Source organism: Hyaena hyaena, unplaced genomic scaffold, assembly GCF_003009895.1.
Source record: "Hyaena hyaena isolate Hyena2069 unplaced genomic scaffold, ASM300989v1 scaffold_7, whole genome shotgun sequence".
NCBI classification, from domain to species: domain Eukaryota; kingdom Metazoa; phylum Chordata; class Mammalia; order Carnivora; family Hyaenidae; genus Hyaena; species Hyaena hyaena.
In genome coordinates, this window is record NW_024080639.1 from 340840 (window position 1) to 347582 (window position 6743).

The window sequence follows — 6743 nt, forward strand, 5'->3', positions numbered from 1 at the left end:
CCGGCGCAAAGACTCAGGACCCCCTGCGGGGGAACATCTGGCGCGACCAGTCTAGACCCGTGACATCCCGAGGTGGGGGAGCGGCGGTTCTTGGAGGGACGCCCGGGGTGGGGGCGAGGGCAAGACCGCCTTCAGTCCGAGATGGGGAGGAAGACTCGGCAACCTCCTCAGCGGCACTGAGAGACTATCAGAGAAAGAGACTTTAGAACTTTAGAGATGAGGACGGAGAGCAGTGCCAGAGATGGACACAAAAGGAAAGAGGCAGAGGGATGGAAGCAGAGAAAGTGGAGGAACGCTCCTTCCTCCCTCTCTCCCTTTCCTTTCGTTCTATTGCGAATATTTATGCATTTGCTTGGCCTCTGGCAGTGTGAGGGGTGCTAGAGGTCCCTACACATGCAAGCACGGGAGTTAAGGTCCTTGTCCCCGAGGAAAGTCACCCCCCTCTCTTAGGAAAGAGAATTAGGAGCTAAGGGGAACTCCAGCAGAAACTAGTCGAGGTGGTCAAGGAGGGCTTCCTGGAAGAAGGGGCTTCTGAGCTAAGTCCTGACGAGCTACCTCCAGAGACACAGGAGTGTTGGGTGGGGGCCTCGGTGGGAGGGCTGATTCAAGCACAGTCTAGGGACTGACACACAAAGGTCCGGAGATGGAAGACAGCAAGGTGCCCTGGAGAAGGTCTGCCTTATCTTACAAAAGGGGGAGGGGCAGCAGGGACCAATTTAAAGAACAAAGTCAGGGCTGAATGGGTCAGGAACAGTGTGGGCTGAATGGGTCAGGAGCAGTCTGTCCCCGAGGGCCTTCGGAGGTCACGGTGATAAGTCTGGACTTTCTCTTGAGAACCGGAAAAGCCCCCACAGTTTGGGTCCCAGTGAGCCTCAGACATGCTCAGGCTTGCCCAGAGGCCGGTGTCCCTGCAGTCACTCTGAAGGGAGCCCCTTGAGAGGGACTTTGCCCCACACGGGGAAGCCTGATCCAGGGGGAGAAGCCCTGGCTATTTGGGGGAGGGTGAATCCGAGGGCAGTGGGGGAGGGGGGTTGCTTCTGGCTCTGCCCCATTTGACACGAGTCCACGTCCACGTCCCCGCGGACAGCCAGGGAGCCAAGCTGGAGCGTGGAGAGCTGGGAAGATGGAAAAACTTGTCTCACTAAAGCAAGGCTTGCAAACCCGTGGCCTGTGGGCTGAATCCAGCCCGAACAGCATTTTGAAACTCGGGAAAACTTCATGTCAAAAAATCTGACTTTTCTGGGTTTTCTTTCCAAAAGTCCCGAAGCTCTGGCAATCCCGGGTGCCAAGTTTCACATGGCGCTACTTAGCAGCTGCCCGGTTGAGATGAGGCACGCAGTTCGGTTTGCCGCAGGCCCCACCCGTCTCTGCTGCCTGGCGTGTGACTCAGCTCGGTTCTGCTCCTTTATGTCGCCTGCCCCATTCAAGGTTTAACCTTTTCCCAGAAGGCTCCGTAAGACACAGGGGCCTAAACAACATAGCTCTGGGGCTCCTCGGTGCCTCTCATGACCTGTGTCGCTCTGGCATTCTGAGGGCACTGGGGTCCAGCCTAGGTGCTTGGTGTCCATTTAGAGATGACATCAGCTGCGGAAGCTGCTGCCGGTGAGAGAGACGGGGCAGTGCCCTGCAGCGACCAGGGCCCAAGGCGCCCGGAGAGCGCAGGCTGTCTCCAGTGGTAATGACCTTAGGGGTGAACACAAAAGACCCCTCGGCACCCCTTTCACTCTCTGCCCTAGGAACCCGTTGTGGTTATTTGACCTGGGTAGCCCCGGCTGGTGTGGTAGAACCACAAAATAAAAGCAACCAGACACGCTCTGGCATGACAGCCTGCAAGATCTGCGGCTTTGCCAGTGCGGCGGCGTTTAGCCAATCCTAACGCAGGTGGTGTAAAGGGGCTGGCGGGGAGAACGGGGTCCCCCCAGAAGATGTGATCAGATCGTAACCTCCAATACCCGTAAACGCGACCTCCTTCTGAAACACAGTTCACCCTTCTAGGCAGATCTTTTCCCATAAATACAGGACAGCGCTACACATGTTTTTTTCTCTTCTTTGCGATTCTCTTAACAGCGTTTACTTTTCTCTAGCTTTCCCTTCTTCATGAATGTAGTGTATAATACATGTAGCCCCAGCATAGTGTTAATCTACTATTTATATTGTTGCTAAACTTTCGGGTCAACGATAGGCTATCAGTAGTTGAGTTTATTGGGTGGACCGTAGTTAAAAGTCATATGGAGTCTTTTCAGCCGCGTGGCGGGGGCTGGGGTGGCCCTGCCTGTCCCCTGAGCTGTTCAAGAGTCAACGGTAGCTTCTGCAGATATAATCGAGGTGAGAGATCAGAAAGATACAGTTGCATGGCCAGAATTATCTGGAGCCACTGGACACTGGGGGGGGGGGGGCGGGGAGAGGTTCTTCCTAGAGCCTTCAGAGGGGGAACGGCCCTTGCCAATGCTTTGCAATTCAACCTCTAAGCCTCCAGAGCGGTGAGAGAATACAGTTTGGATGTTTTAAGGCCCTCAGTTTGTGCAACTTTGGTACGGCAGCTCTAGAAAATCAATACAGGCTACAATTAGGAGACACCAGGTAGGGCATACGTTTCCGTCCTTCAGTCATTCACTTGGGAAAACTTTAACCAGCAGGGTTGCAGGTGTGGCATCAAGATCAAGGTTGTGTTGATGAAGATCAAAAACAACAGTGTGAGATACCACACAGGGAGGTCGTGGCCTGCTTCCTCCCAAACTCCCCGTCCTCTCTTGTTTTTGGAAGCTGCCCCTTCATTTTACTTTGGGGAACCTCTTCTCCCCAACTCTTGCTCCTCTATGAGGTCCGGTGGATGTGAACCTACCTTCCTGTTCCTGGGTCCATGTGATCCAAGGCCGGCTAAAAAGCGGATCCAATACCACTGGCAGCGGGGATGGTTCAGAGATGGGCTCGTGAGTCCGTTGGAGCTGATGAAAATGAATTCTGGAACTCTCGCTGGAGGTATTTGAGATGCAGCCTACGCTCGAAGCTATGAATGAAGTTGGTGTGATACAAAGGTGGGGGTGCCCTTATGGACAGAGGCTTTAAAATTTTTTTTTAAAGGTTATTTATTTGAGAGAAAGAGAGAGCAGGAGAGAAGCAGAGAGAGAGGGAGAGAGTGAATCCATGCCGGCAGTGTGGAGCCTCATGTGGGGCTCAAACCCATGAACCATGAGGTCACCGACGGAGCCACACAGGCGCCCCAAGGACAGGGGCTTCCTGAGATGAAGCTTTACCAGGGGGAGCAGAAATGGGAATACTTAGCTCCTCCTGCCGTCAGCTCCTGGATCCAGCCTTGCCTACAGCCGGACTTTTTTTGTTTGTGAGCCAATACATCCTCTCCTCCTTACTTTGGGCTTTGTTTCGTTTTGCTTAAGCCTGTTTGGCTTGAGTTTCCATTGCTTGTCACTGAACAGTCCTGACTGACCCGTGGAAGACTTAGCTGATTATCCAGGTAGGACTCGCCAAACCCTCTTCCTGAGGCCATGGGCCGCCCTCATTTACAGTACATTTACCACACGTACTGACCCCTAGTCCCAGGAACATCTGAGAAGCACTCCCCAGGGCACACGGCGCTCCCAGCACACACAGCCCTCCATGAGCAGAGGCAGGGACTTCCTGGGGTCAGGAAATCGGGGTCCCTTTGGGTTTTCTGCTGGGACCCCCAACCCCAGATCCAGGCCTATGGATTCCAGGCTCAGAAACTTGGAAGGCTTGGCTACTCTCTGCTTAAAATCCTTTAATGACTTCCACACTCTTGGGAGAAACCCCACTTCCTTGCTACAGCCTGCAGCACCCCACGCGACCTGCCGTGGCCTCTGGCAGCAGTCAGGGACCCAGGAGGGAGCAGATGGCCATCCTGGAGGAAGATAATTCGAGCAAAGCTTGTTGACAAAAGGGATTAACTCCAAAGGCGTGGGCGGAGCACTGAGGGAGCCAGTGACCTGTGTGGTGCAGCAACCTGGGTCCCAGAGCGTGACCTGCAGACCCAGGGGGTTGGCAGACAGGAGAGGGGTTACAGGAAACAGAAAGCAGGGAGAATTACACAGAGCGGGTCCCTTGAACAAAGCAGCCTGTCCAAGAGACTCTCTGGTGGTGGAGGGGGTGGTGGTGATGGTGGAGGGGGTGGAGGGAGGCCGTCCGGGAATGAATTCCTTGATCTTCTCTTCCCTCCAATCCTTTGCCGGCTCCCACAGCCCACAGCCCTGGGCGCAGAGCTGGGCCATGCCTTCGGGAGGGGTTGGGGTGGGAGAGGGGAGCACACAGAATTCCCAACTCCATCTTAGAATGTGCTTCCTGGACAGCCCGGCCGACACAGCTGTCCCCTCCCTGGCCTGCAAGCTGCTTCTCTGTTAGGTCTCAGCTGAAACACAGCCTCCTCTGTGAAGCCTTCCTTGATTGACCATCCCCCAACAGGATACCTCCTCCACTCGTTGTGTTCATTTCCTTCCTGTCAGCGACCACTGTCTTGGAGCAATGTTGTTACTTTAATTTCTTATTTGTCTATCGCCTGCACTATTGATCCCAGTACCTGGAATAGGGCTTTTCACAAAGTAGGGACTCAATGAAGGTTTGTGAAATAAATGGTTGAATTCATTGATATTTCTTCTCTAGATGTGGGGAGATGGAAAGGCTCAGGAATCAGGGCGGGGTGGTCCCCAGAGAAAAGGCCGGAATGATCCCCTCGGGGCCCTGACTTGAGCTACCGAGAAGTCCTGTGGGGTGACTCAAAACCTCTGGGCTTCTCTGGTCTGATAAAGGGCAGAACTCAGTCCTGGGTTTCTCCATTCCACCATGTGGATAGACTCAGAGGACGGCAGACCGCTTTACGCTTTGGGGAGTCTCAGGCCAGCGTTCATTTGTGGCCAACAGCAGGAGTAACTTAGGGTAGACTTCAGGCAGGACTTCCCAGCCGTGAAAAAATGGCAAGAGGCCTTAAAGTGTCCATGAGGCAGGCTGAATGGATCGCTTCCCTATACGGAGGACACGCAGAACCATGTCTGACCTTTCTTGACCTAGCGGGGTGGACACAAAGAGCTTCAGACAGCTTAAAGATCCCATCTGGGCTGGGAAAGACAGCAGGCCGTTGACTTCCTTCCTTGCCGCCCCCACCTCGCCCGCTGGCCCTTCATCCTCTCCCCACCGCCACTGGGAGTTCTCTGAGTCCCTGAGTCCCTGCCTCCCCCAGGGCCCTGCCCCTGCCCGGGTCCCCTGTGTCAACGCCTGTGCCCTTAAGCCACAGCCTCTGCCTTTGCTTCTGTCCAGATGTGTGGTCTCTGGCTGGGGCGGCGGGGCCAGGACGTGGTGCTGTGTGCCTGCTCGGCCCATTCCCTCTGCTCCCCGCACTCTGAGGTCACCTTGGGACGCCTCCCCCACCTGCCTCGGGGGGGGGGGCGGGCTGAGCTGGCGGGAGCATCGAGCCCCTGGGGACACAGACCCCACTTGGCGGTTTCTATCTGAGGGGGTGACCCCGGCCCCTGAGCGGAGCGGGAAGCAGAAGACACAGACCTGGGGACGCTTTTTTTGAGACCCCAGATGCCGCTTTACTAGAAACCAATCTGCCTCGGATTTTTCCGTTCGAGGAGCCCTTAGGGACTTCATGCAATTTGAGTCGCATTTCTGTTACTTGGACCTAAAATCGCCGAGGAACGGATGTGATGTCTGAGAATGGTCTCCCCTGAGCTGCCTCTGCGGGCCGGACGCGGCTGGAGGGGTGCAGACCTCGGTGGAAGGGGGCTGCGCGGGTTACTGACCACGATGGGGTCCGTCTGCCTGCCCATCTGTCTGTCCGCGTGCCACTAGTCTGGGCAGAGAGCCACCCCTTCCTTGCTCCTGGGGGACGCAGTTTGCTCGCTAGGCAGCGGGAAGTGGAAGAGATGTCAGAGCAGAGTCTCCGTGGGCTCCAAGACATCAGGGAAGAGGGGACCACGTTCCCGCTGCTGCTTGAGCAGGCAATGAGAAGCACACCTTACCCGAGGTAGTGAGCTCCCCGTACTTGGATGTATTCAAGGAGGCTGGGGCTCCCTGCAGAGAGGACTCCTGAAAAATGCCTTCTGCAGTGGGTGTGCTGGTGTGAGGCCAGAGGACCTGTCCCCCCAGCTGCAGGCCAGCTGTTAACCCTGTGGGCACCCCTCGGCAGGAGTGCATTGACCCCTCCTCCGCCCCCGCCCCCGCCCCCTCCCCCAAGGCCACGCCCTCTTCCTCGGAGCAGCATTTACTATTGGCCGCTGCAGGAATATACAGCCTCCATCCCTGTGCCCTATTGGATGCCTCCGAAGGGCGTCCCAGGTGTAGGATGCTGGGAGCATCTTCCCCCCAGTAGGCTGGAAGAAGCCTTTGTCAAGGCTCTGAGCAGCCCCCATTCTCCCCCTCCCCCAGCCTGCTTCCTTCCCTCCCCCTCGGTGGGTGGGGGTCCCAAGAGCAGCCCGTAGTTAGTAAGCCTCCCAGTTACAAATCTCTGCCTCAGACTCTGGACTTCCCAGGCCATCCACCCTGGGACAATCCCTACAAGGCACAGGTTTGTGTGGGTTAAGGCCCTGTCCCCTGGGTGGGGTGGGGCCGGGGACGATGTCCTTCCAGAGCACGGGCGCATTTGGGGAGCCCTTCTATCTGTTGCTTTGTGTATGGTGTATTGCAGGCTGGCCTTCCTGGAGAATGGGAGGCCGGATGCGGTCTGGGGGGAGAGGGCAGGCCCAGATGAGGGGCCTAGCCCAGGAGTTCTGGAA